The sequence below is a fragment of the Manacus vitellinus genome, unplaced genomic scaffold (genome assembly GCF_001715985.3).
Source record: "Manacus vitellinus isolate BGI_N305 unplaced genomic scaffold, ASM171598v3 scaffold_15_pilon, whole genome shotgun sequence".
Lineage (NCBI taxonomy): Eukaryota > Metazoa > Chordata > Aves > Passeriformes > Pipridae > Manacus > Manacus vitellinus.
The window spans coordinates 9,784,561-9,797,586 of record NW_021939122.1 but is presented as its reverse complement, the minus strand read 5'-3'; the positions used below and the strand labels follow the sequence as shown (position 1 = coordinate 9,797,586).

The window sequence follows — 13,026 nt, the reverse complement described above, 5'->3', positions numbered from 1 at the left end:
TCTTTTACTTTTGAAGTCATTGCTTTTGCAGGTTGATTATGGAGGATCCCTAAATTTGTGGTATTTGCAAAGTCATGAGTGATCAGTCACACAATCTTGCCACTTCTTCATATTAGATGAGTTTATAGACATCTCCAGAAAAAAAATACCTTTACAGGCAGACCTCATTTCCAAGAAATATTTATGCATACCACTTTGGAATTGGACTTCTGGAATTACTGATGTATCTAAAACTCTTTCTCATGAATCAAAAAGATAAAGAATGACTACCTCTATTATTTTCAGAATAGTTACCCCACACTGGCTATAATTCGTAGGTAAGGTATTTTGGACTATTTAAAGTGGATTATCATACTTGTGTTATTGTCTCATATGAAAATGACATTAAACTTGTAAACTCTTAGTCTTCCGTTAGTGATAATGAAGAAGCAACCAGTTAGCTATATTCCCTTTTCATGCTTTTAAGAGAGTGTTTTCCAGCTAGAGAGAACTCTTCTTTCTGAGGTTCTGGCATTGCTAAATCCGATAACAATTATTCTACCTAGCAAAGCTAGGAAGCTTTTGAGCTGGAAAGCTGAGCAATGAGATGCTCTTATAGTTTTGTGAAGATGGAAATGACAGCTGTTCATTTCTTTTCAGATCTCAAACACAGTAAAGTTCTGGAAATGACATGTCATTTCTAGCTTTTAATTAATATTTTTTGATTAATGCTTATAAAATAACTCCATCTTTGCTTATCATTTTCTTTCGAAGTTTCATGATCACTTCTGGTTGAGTGCTCCAAGAAACCCTATGTTTTTTTAGAAACTTACCTTTTGACCTTTTTATATATGATGGAAAAACCTTCCTTTTGCTTCTGGTTAAAATCTCAGATAGGGATCACCAAAAATAGATTTTTGTGCATGTCAACTTTTAAACAATAGGAAGAAAACAAATGGTCATGCCATCATCAAATATAAAATATTTTCCATAGCTCAGCTTAGTGAGACTAAGACCGACAACAGCAAAAAACCTCAACATTAAAGTTGAAAATTGGGGTTGACATTCATGAACTCATGCAATTGTACCTTTGTTTCTTACTTTTCAATAGGATGAACTAAGGAGAAAATGTCAACCTGAATTTTTACCAATAAATCTCAGTCTCCATGGTTTTGTGGACTCAAGTCGTTAATTGAATAGAATTTGTCTACGAGAATATCAGGGTAATCCATAACAACTTTTTTTACATAGCATTAAAAAAGGATGCTTTTTTTCTCTCTCTAGATTAGGAGATTGAATTACATTTTATGGACTATGAAGGAGAAAATGTTCCAGAAAGAAGCCAAAAGTCTAAAACCATCTAAAAAGTAACCAAGTTTTTTTCAGCATTTTAATGCTTCCCTACTGCCTGTTAGATTTAATAACACTTACTTGCTAAGTTCTTGGCTACCTGTATATCTGTCAAGATGAAAAATTGGAAGTTGAAGAAGTGGATAACATGACATGAATCTTAATATAATATTTTCTCCACAAAAAAAAAAAAAAAAAAAAAAAAAAAAAAAAAAAAAAAAAAAAATTCCCCAAAAAAAAAAAAAAAAAAAAAAAGAAAAACAACAAACAAAAACAAAGGAAAGAGTAAGCTTTTTCCTTTTTTCAAACTCTAAGGATGAAACTTCTCTAAGGTTCCTTATAGGGTAGATTGGTTTCTGAAAATGCTGTTGTGTAGTATAAAATCATGCAAGTCAGCATCTCACTCATATGGAGTTTGATCAAACCCAGTGGGAACATTTAGATAAGTAATGGATGCACAACTTATCAGATGCAATAATAGGGTTTATACATAGCATAAATTTCCCTTTTGTTTCAGCTGTTCTCGGCTGGCTGCAGTCACAGCTGTAGGCATTGTTGAGGGATGTGAAGTGGGGTCTCTTTCTGAGCTCAGTCATGTCCTATCTCGGTTACATTTTGATAATGCATTGTACTTTTCTAAAAAAACTGTGATTTTGGAGATATTTATTTGAAAATGTATATTTGAAATTTGAAAATATTTGAAATATATTTATGTTGAAAAATATTCAGAATATATTTGAAAATTTAGGAATTTTCAAGCTATGCTCGCTCACCTATGAATCAGTCTGCTCTGAGTAGTGCAATGTTTCAGTTTACAGGCTGATATATACTAGAAGAGCAATAGGTTTAAAGAGCCCTTCTCTCATCCTTGACAACTGGCATGGATGGACCCTTAGAAGACAGAAAAGATAACAGTGAATAATAAGGTAATCATAGAGTCCTAAAAATAATAAGATTGGCAGAAACATCAGTAAGTCATCTAGTTTAACTCTTCATTCAAAGCAGATACAACTTAAAAGTTAGGTCAGGATCTCACCTAGTCCAATTTCGAAAATGTGCAAGGACTTCTTCCTCCCATCCTAGTTCTGTGTCCTTTTAGCTTTCGTCTTGAATGGACCACAAACATGAAATGTGAGGGCTGTAACCTAGCCTGAAATAGAACACACAAAAAATCACTCAAATCCCACGAACAAAACCCCACGAGTCTAAAAGAACATCATTAAAATAAGAGGTATATAGTGTAAAGTTAAAATTCCTAGATAATAATGTAAAATATATAAATATCATGTTCATAAACACAAGAAATACCCATTAGCTTGTATTCAGTATATCTAAACTATTGATGAGAGAGTATAAGGGATAGCAAAAGAAATGCATGAGTGGCCACCTCATTCTGCCACAGTCCATGAGAGCTCTGATTCTTTAGTCCTTACTCTTTCAGGCTTTCCAGAAGTTTAACAAATTTCTAAAAAACAGAAGCAGAAATGAAAATAAGACAGAGTCATGACAGAAGTGATTTTACATCCCTGCAAATTGAAAGTATCCCTACCTCATAAGGAAATTACCACCATTTGTGCTGGTACTGCAATGCTGAGTATCCAGTGCTCTCAGCACTCAGATGTGATGACTGACCCTTAATTGTCTAATTCAAGGGAAGAGATCTGTCTTCCCCATCACAGAAGAGAGTCCAAGCACCTCATTACTGAGTATCACCTTAAGGAGCAGATTCACTTGGTGTAATAGTTGTCTGTACCAAAGTAAACTTTAAATTGTCTCTTGCCTCGGGGCGTATTGTTGTGAGTAGTAGTCTTTTGTTCACCTTGGTCAGTGTCTGTAGCAGTCAAGGTCTGTAGCATTAAGAAAGTAGGGAACTTTGTTATGCCCTAAAAAAAAATGTGATGTATTCAAATATGTAAAGATTGTTGCTTGTTGTTGAAAAATATCCAAAATACATTTATCATTACTACATGGGTATAAAATTACTTGGTCTAGCTAATAGCTAAGCTATGAAAAAAAGAAGATGCAGCTGTCTTTCAAATAGCTAAGCTATGAAAAAAAAGGGAATGCACCCTTTTTTCAAATAGCAAAACTGAGGAATATGTTACAGGTTGAAATACATGAAAACAAAGCTGTCATTACTAAGGAATCCTGAGTGAAAAACAACAGGAAGTAATAAAATGTGCTTTAAAATATGTTGGAATACCACCAAATTACCAAACCAAGGAGAGCAGTTATTCACAATCAAATTAATGGGTTTTGGATTTCTGCTGTTTTACTTCTGTATGAGTTCATTGAGTTGTAAATAGGGTTACGTGTTCCAAATGTTGCCAGCTGTAAAACTGAATTATCATTCATGGGACACAACTTTTTTGATATGTCTTCTTATTCTGAAAAGAAAAATAAACTCAGGATTTAGAAGTGATGATGTAATATATATTCAGAAAAAATTCTGGTTGAAAAGAAATGAAATGTTTCATCTTCATGGTTTGGATTTTTTACCTCACCTATATTTTGCAGTTTTACATTTTAGATTTCTGGTGTATGAATTTTCAGTCACTCTAGTCTTTGTGGAGTGCAGTTCTTGAGGCAAGAATTCTGACCTGCTGCCCTTTATAAAGACTGAGATGCTTTCTTCTCAGTAAGTATTTGTCAAGGAAGACAATATTAAGGTAGATTAAAAAAAAAGAAAAGAAAAAGGCATTTATACAGGCACCTTATACGTAATACTTTATTTTCAATTTTTCATTGTGCAGTCTTGGTAAATAAAGCAAAAATGTAGTGCCCTTAGGATCGATACACTAAGGCACTGGGGTTGTATCTTAGGATCTTGACATCTGTGCCTTGCACTGGCTTTCCCTGACAGTGTTTCCAGATGGTTTCCTGTATGATGGAAAGCAGTATTCAGTGTGAATGAACATCATGTCTGATATTTGAGGGAACTGCTTTCTCTTAACTTTAAGGGATGCGAGCTCCTTAACTCATGACCTGTGGCAAACCCTGAAAATACTAGAGCTATTAAAAAAATTAAAATATTTTAAAATGAGAACCAAACTAAAACACAGTTTCCCTTCCTTTACCATGGAATATGGTCTTTAGAGGAATTCAAAACCTGCTTGTCTGCTTTTCGCATCAGAAAAAATTTCTTTTGGGAAACTGTTTTCTCTCTTCTCTAAAAATGAGAGTTTGATTTGTTGATGACAAAAGCTTGGTTACTGAAAAGATTCAGCAGAAAGGGTTTTGTGGTTTTCACGGATCTTCTGCATAAATGCTTTTCAATTTTAAATGTTCCTCTGGGCTTGTGACTGAATACTTCTCGTAGACCAAGAAGATTTAATGATCAAAATTATATTATTTTTATTTAGTGTGTGGTTTCTTCATGTCTTAAACCAGACTGTTTGTCCTCTCACTTTGCCTGAGGATACATCTTGCTATAGCTGTGTGATTAGATTTTAGATACGTGCAGTTGAAAATAAACCCAATTACCTAAATAGATGGAAGGCAGAAGTAAATTGTGATTAGCACATAATTGTAAACCCAGAGATGCAGAAGCCTGAAACACTAAATGTTTAATTTTGGGGAAGTAGCACCTAACCCTTAACAGTATTTTGAAGATGAGGTGTTTATTACCTTATTAGTCAAATTCTCAGAAACACTAAGAATGCTTTAATACTTCGAAGTTTTAACATTTAAAAGGTGATAGAGATACCTCCATATTATCTATACACAGACAGTCTGTTTTGAGTATGGTGCATGGGTGTCATTTAAGAATATGCATAGGATATGCTGAACAAATCTAGACAGAGAGATAAAATTTACTGTTGTTTTGTAAACTGTGTAAGAAAGTGCTTTATAAAGACATAGAAGATAGAGTTAGCGTGATCTCTCTAGAGATATTTCCCAGAAGTTCCTGTATTCTCTTTTTGTTTGCATGCATCTGTCTTAATGCTCAGCTGAGCAAATCTAAGAAGAAGGCATCTGGGTCCACCAGTAGATCTCCTATCTTCATTAATTGATTGCTTGGTCATTAATATCATCTGAATCATTTTCTGTGTGTACAGTGAAAGACCTTAACGGAAAATAAAACTAAGAGTATTACTCATATAATACCTGTGAATCTTATTCAATTAAAATTATTTAGCTCTAACTTGGCAACATAGCTCATAATAAAAATTAAGGCTTCATAATCTTTTTTTAATACAACAAATATACTTTATACCTAAACCCAAAAATACACCAAATAGTGAATAAATAACCTCTGAATCAACTCTCCACAGGTTCTTCTGTGAAAGCTGAAAATAGTGTATTTTCAGGTAATGTAAAAATTAGAAAACAAGGACTTGAATGGTCTCTTTAAAAATTTTTAAAAATTACTGCAGAAGAAAAAACATTCTTCTTGACAAAAAAATACTGCCTACAAAGTAAGTAAGTGTCAAAGTCAACAAAACACAGGGGGTTTCAGGGAGTTGTGTTGGTGACTGCCGTAATAAAATGTGGGATTGACATAAATGCCTTTTTAAAAATATTATTTCAAAATTTAGTCATAGGAGAACAAAGACCAGAACCCCCTGTCAGTGACTTTCACAGTCAAACCAAATTAAAGTATATGTCCTGCTAGTCATTTCGTTTGCTTCCTTTGGCAGTCTTAATGAAGTATTACCTTGGGTAAAACCAAAGAAATCCATATTTTCTATTTAAAATTCAGGGTGGTTCTACTGACAGTCATAAAACATTGATACTAATATAAAGTGAACTGGGTGTTAAATATGTGACAATATAAGAGTACAGCACTTATTATCACTCTCTTTGCATGCTTTACTTTTCATTTCACTTTCATGTTATATAAAATGCCACTGTCATATATAGGCTCTTATCAGAATTCCTTGTCTTGATGAAGGTTGATAGTTAATGGTTCTTTTCTCCCCTTTGAAAGGAAGAAGGACATTCTCATGGTAATTGACTTTCTAAAGGTGTACTGCAATGCTCGGTGAAGCAGTTGTGTTTGATTCAGTAGGCTGGAACTGCAAAATAATTTCAGCTAACAGCCAGAAGAGTCAAATGCCTGGAAAAATGAGGTAGCAGTGAATACCTCCAAACAAGGGTGTCAGCCATTTTACTAACAGAAATTAACTGTGGAAACAGAATTGAAAGGCCTGTTGTGTTCCTTAAGGATAAAATGATTGTGCAAACAGAAAATACTCAAAGCATGAGTATTATTTCTCCTTCTATTACTTCTCTCCAAGCGTTAACATAAACAATTTTCTCTCTATGATCATCTTGCTGTTCTTAATCCTTTTCAAATACAGATTTTTTAAGAAATACTCATATTTTCTTTCTCATGAACATGATACTTAACATATATTTACTTCTTTCCACCAGAAGTGCATTCACCATGAATACCTTCTTACTCTAATTTCAGTTATTTATTCATTAAAATAACCAGGAATAGAGGTCAATAGAGCTAAACTGCAACATGGAATACACTGTAAGAATCATCTCTGTCTTTGATTTCCAGCAGTGATGAAGGCATTCTCCAATAAAATAGAAAAAAAAAGACCTCAAGGTGTCTCTTGCTTCTTAGATACAATAGCTCTTCAAGTTAGTCTAGCTCAGGAGAGACAATACAGTTATTTCTGTGTAAATTAATCTCCTTTCTCTTCCTTCTAAATTTTCTCTAAACATTTTTTGAGTTCTTGAATTCCTTTTTTATCTTTTTTTTTTCATATTCATTTCTGTTTTTCTGTCCTCTCTACTGGCTCAGACTGTCTTGCGGGGTCATGGTAAAGCAAACAGCAACAGTACTATCAGCCTATAAATTCCTTTTCGTCTGCAAAATACCAAAGAAGATATAATGGCTACAGTAGCCATGAAGGGTGTTAGCCAAGGAAGTTGAATAGCAGTAGCTTCAGCACAGCTTCTTGTCTTCCTCCCTTAGCAGGGCCTAAACTCTCCCACTGCCTAACTGGCAGTGCCTGAGACATCGTCTGTGATGGATGGAAAGGCAGAGAAACTCAGTGTGAATATGGAGTGCAGGGGGCTCACATGAGAGAAGCAAGTGTTTTTGAAGCCATTTGGTAGGTGAGGTTTCACATCTTCTGACACTGACTAATATTCTCTCACTTTTTCTCCCAGGCTCCCATGTTATGAGTCTTTAAGGGCAGATGAAGAGTATTTAATCTCCTTTCTTGTGGCCAATTTTAATAAAAAATCAGACTTTTGTAAAATAGAGCCCTCGACATCAAAAGTTGAGCAAACAAATCTGCAGAGACTTTTCTGAATCAGTTTTTTTCATTCATTTTTTCTGTGGTTTAGTGTCTACCTCTAAATGGAAAAAGATTATACATATTCTCACAAGGACATTATGAAGATTAATTAATTACTGTTTGCAAAACTCTTAAGTTGCAATAAGATCTAGAAAGGAGGGATATATATAAAAAAATTTAATAACTACCTGTCCAGTGACTTTTGTTTCTTCTGTACTGAATGAGTGAAATGTCTATGGAAAAAAAGAAGTAGACTGTGAACAGGCAGTTAAAGAGTATAACAATATTGCCACATAAAAGGTGCTAAAGAGGGTTTTCACACAACCCTTAATTCTGCTTTTATTTACATTTCAAAATTTGATTTGCAAAATTGAAGTTTATTTTAACATTATTAGTAGATTTTTAAATTTTTTTACTGTATTCTCCATGTTTTTATCCTATTTTGCAGACAGGAAAAAAGCACTGGAGAAATACAGGCTGTTTCTCTTGAGTAATACCATTAAACAAAACTAACATGGTATTTGTAAATATATTCAAGACTATCTGGGAACAGGATTCAAAGCGACGTGGTTTTTTTTTTCTTAAAGGAAAATTATATTTTCAAAATCCCATCAATTCTACAAAGGCATATTTTTATTTTATCAAAATTCCCAGGAAAAAGGATCATGAAATGATGTGATGCATGAAAAATTCAGGAAGAATAGTTTGAAAATCAGGCTCATAAATTCAGCTTTCTACCGAGCAGCTCCTTATCTAGCTGCCTGCCTCCCGGGTACTTGAACTGTGGCATCTGGATAGCTCAGAAGTTAATGACCATTTTCTATATGGATTATTTTCACAAAGATGTTAAAATCAAATCCCAGCTTAAGGAAATATGAAGGGGAAAGTCATCTTGCTGTGATTCCTCTTTTATTTTTGCATTTATTTTGCAAGTGGCTACTAGATTGACATCTCTTCCTATATGAACTGTGCCCTAGACATAAGCACAGCTAAACTGATAAATCTTTTTTTTTTGTACTAGGGGGCAGAAAACAAATTAATGCTTCACCAGTGTCTTCATATATATATATGTATAACATGCACTTTTCTAGATTTGTGCATGCAGAGAGGAATACAGTTAAATACACATACATATTAATCAAGTAATATCTGCAGTAAAGACTATTTGAAGCTTTTAAATCATTTCTTGATACATTGCCATTTTGCCAACCTCTGCAGAAAAAAAACCCTTACAGTCAGTCTTGCATTATACCCAGAAAGTCAAGGTAGTCCCTTTTTTGGAAAAATTCAGTCAAGGTTCTTAATATGGAAACAATTTGGGGCTAGAGAATAGCCAGACACTCAAGCAAGAAATTCATCACTGGGTAGAACTGTCCTTTTACATGCTGACTTACTGAGTAACATTTATGGAAATAAACTTAGCAGAATATAGTGTATGTTAAGTTATCAGAATGGATGCTGCCTGCGGGCTATTGCAGTCGTTCTTGCTGACATTATCCTGTTTCTATCAGATTGGCTATGTAGCTCCCAGTACTTTGTGGTAGAGTTTGCCTTACAAGAGGAGTTCTTGCCGAAAGGAAGCTGGAAAATAGTAAGGCATGATGTCAACAGAGGGACATCACCTCAAGCAGTGTCTGCTGCTCTGTTGGGGGGGGGGGTTGTGCTTATGTCAGTGCATGTAATAAATAATGTTGTACTTACTGGTCCCAGGCAGCTGTGACACAAACTTAGGGGCTCCCTGTAATGTTCAGTGAATATGATTCCTCCCCCACAAATTACTGCACATGCCTGCAGAGCCTGGTTTTCAGACCGTAGGTGTTGCCTACACTGCATCTGAGAGGTGCGAGTGCAGCATGCTGAGGCCTACCAGGCTAACTTTAATCTAATTAGCTTGGATAACAATATTAGTGAAGATGTGATAGAATGAGCTTCAGTAAATAAATGTATGCTGATGTGAAAGCCTGCTGGGAATCATCAGGACATCCCTGGTTGGCCAGCAACAACAATGTACAAATTTTAAAACCTCTTTCTAAGGGCTATTGAAGCAACGGCTTGGGAGTTGCTTCAAAGCCCCAGATCATCCCACAGATAGTTTATATTTTCCCTTTAAAACAATTTTAAAATATTATATAAATTAACTGCTTGTCAAGATAAAATTTTAGCTGGAAATAAAATTTTAATTTTCTCTGTGGGGCTTTCCAGTCTTTACAGATTTGCATGCATGGCTATCATGACTACAACCAATCCCTCTGTGTTAGCAGCTTCGTCACGACAGTCACATCTGTCAGAGCAAGGTTCTTCTGTCTTCTTATTGCTGCCTACGGGGTTCCATTACTGGAAGCCTTAGTATCATAATTTGCATTCTCGAATGGGCTGGAAAATCTAGTCTGTGTACATACCCAGGCAGTGCTATACAAAATACCAGTGAATGTTAGAGTTAGGGCTGCACAGGGAATAACAGACAAGCTTTGTAGGGATAACAGACTGGCAAGGCTTAGTGAATATTGGGAGGGCACCACCCTAATCAGGGTATCCTTCAGATAAGATTACATTCTTCCTCCTCCTGCTTGTGAACTCACAGAGAGACAATTGTGTTTCTTGGGCTTGGAGACAAAATCCTGGATGACATGATTTGCCCAGTCCCTTCATTTACAGTAATAGAGAGGTGCTTTGTGTTTAAATATAGGATGGGAGTTAAGGATTCTCATTCTGAAACAGATTTTCTGTGTGGTCTTGGACACTTAATCTCTCTGTGTTTTCTCATCTGTACAACAGGAATAATAATGTTTATCGAACACAGGGGGCTGTAAGGCTAAATTAATTAATGTTATAAAGCCTTTTGATTCTCTTAGATAAAAGGTTTTCTAGAGGTATGAAACATACCTATTTATTATCTGCATTTTTGTCACTTTTTATTCATACCCTATCAATTCTACTGTAGCTTTTTTCTTCAGAATTATTTGTCCTAATCTTCTCGTCTGTGTGAAAAAGAAGAAATTGATAACAACTAATGATTGCATAGAAAATAGTGTTTAGAAAGACTGGTCTAAATTTATTACTTTTGAGTGTACTTCCTCACAACTAACATGTATATGGAACTTCTTGATCAATGTTTCTTTTCTTTGGTGACTTTCTAGCCTGGTTTTTATATACTGTTTAAGGTATCCACATGTTCACACGAATGGACTAGAGTATGCACTTCTGTTCTTACAATTTAACTTCTGTATCTTTGATTGTATTTTCTATTTGGTCTGTTTTAATCCCGTTCCTCTCTTACTGACTTTTCTTCCATTTGACAGCTTTTTTTTTCCCTTCACTCTTCAAGAATCCTGAATACACCACTGAAGAATCATTTGTATACACTGTCATTTTTATTTCCTATTTTACTTTTTGTTTTCCCCCCAATGAGATAGGGCAGGCAGTGTGCTGTGGTGGATATCAGTACAGTGCACCTCAGGTACACTGAAACGATTTGACTTCAACTTTTGTCATTTCTAGAATGTATTTTCTTGTCCTTAGCATTGAGCCATGACAGGAGTTTGGCTAGATTTTGCCACATTTCTGAAGCACTGTGTAGCTAAGTGTTTCCAGAACATCTGATGCTACTGTTGTACTGTTCAGCAGCCTGCTGAAAGTCTGAGATATGAAGTAGATTATCTAAGACCCAAATACTGGCTTGTCTGAAAGTTTAGATAAGGATTGATTTAAATGTATATCCACTGTAAAAAGTGGTGGCACTGCAGAAAATGAAATTATAGGTTGCATTGTAGGTAAATTCTATGGTGTAATCACTTCAGATGAGTTTGAAGTGCAGTTTCGTATACTTGCTTCTGTATTCCTATTTTTCTGCTCCTTACTGTTTCTTAGATAAATTGGGATGAACTTTTCTATGCCTCATTGCTTTACCCTAGTAATTTCCTGAATTTCAAAAATGCCATTGAACATGTCTGTGTTAAAAATAATAATAAGCTATTAAGCTAGCTTATTCAACATACTCAAGTCAAAAGATATGTACAATCATTAAACTGCAGTGAATGAATGGATTTTGTAGGGAGGCAGCATGTTCATTGGAATTCGTTGAGCTCTACAGAATAAGCCAAGTTGAAGAAAAAATATATATTCAATGACTTTGAATTTATAAAATCTGAAGGGCTTCTTGATGAATGCAGAGGACGATTTTCTCTGATCTGTTTACAGCTTAGACCATTAGACAAAGATTGGCTGTAAATGTTAGCATGAAAATTTCTGAGGCCTGACCCCTAATTCTGCTTCAAAAGGAGGTGGGAAAAGAGGCTAAGAAATTCTAAAACGAATTCTGTGTTTGATTTAAATGCTGGTCTATTTAGTCTTATTATTGCTCTGTTTCTGTAAAAATCCTTCCTTGCAATTTCCCAATATTTATACTGCACTATGGAAAACTTGTGGCCAGATTCTGATCAGAATGTGTCCCACATGTTACCAAGTTCCTATTAGTCCTGATGGACAGCCTAACAGGTCTGACTGGCAAGTGTCTGTTCCCCTGCATACTGTCTTCCAAACCAAAGAAGTGGCTTGAAAAGAAATTAATTTTGTCTGCCGACATAGGACTATTGATCAAACTAGGAAATGAGTCAGGATCTTCAGAGAAACAGCTGAGCTTCTAGGTGCAATGGAACATTTTTCCTTTTGCCTCTGAGCAGCATTCCCTCCAGCTGTAGGAATGGGGACTGATGCTCTCCACCTCAGAGACCACACTGGTGGAAGTGCTGTGCTCCATGCATAATTTTGTGTTTTGCTTATATAAATGGAAAATGTGATGATGATTTATTTTTCTGAATTTGGATACAGGCATGCAGGATGCCAACTTCGGTGACACATCCCCTGGCTACATACTGTAGCCTGATAATCATACGTTGTAATGACCACTGCTTCCAAGTGCTCACTGGCATTTAACCAGTTAAAGGAGTGTGAAACTATGTGTCTTATAATGCAAGTCTTTATGGAAAGATTAACACTTTTCTTGGATATTTATGAGATCTTGCTGAAGTCTTAGTAGCTTTCACATTTTAATGCATTTGCAAGGCTGAGCATTGACAGAGTAATTGGGGTATATGCAAAGGGATATTTAATCCTCCTGATTTCTTCAGATTGTTCCCTATGCAGAAAAAAATAAAACATTTTGCCAAGTGAACTGCCCCTTTTCTCTTTGACTAACTGATCTTCCTTTCTTTTGTTATCTGGAAGTTAGGAAAACGTTTCTGTGATTTCACTGAATTTCCCTGGGAACATTTTCATGTTAAAGTGAATACAGCAGCTTTGCCTGAATATTTTTAATTTATGATGCTTGCATATTTAATAAATATTAAATATAAATATCTAGGTGAGTGGAATAACTTTATTTGGAATGTAGGTTCTGTCACTAGACATTTCGATTTTCATATGACTGTAACAGTAACTA

General features: G+C 35.2%; 1 protein-coding gene across 2 annotated transcripts in view; it reads left to right on the top strand.

Annotated features, from left to right (window-relative positions):
• The window catches only part of ADGRA1 (adhesion G protein-coupled receptor A1), a 165,152-nt gene that overhangs the window by 144,462 nt on the left and 7,664 nt on the right, over positions 1–13,026 (top strand). The window lies entirely within an intron of this gene.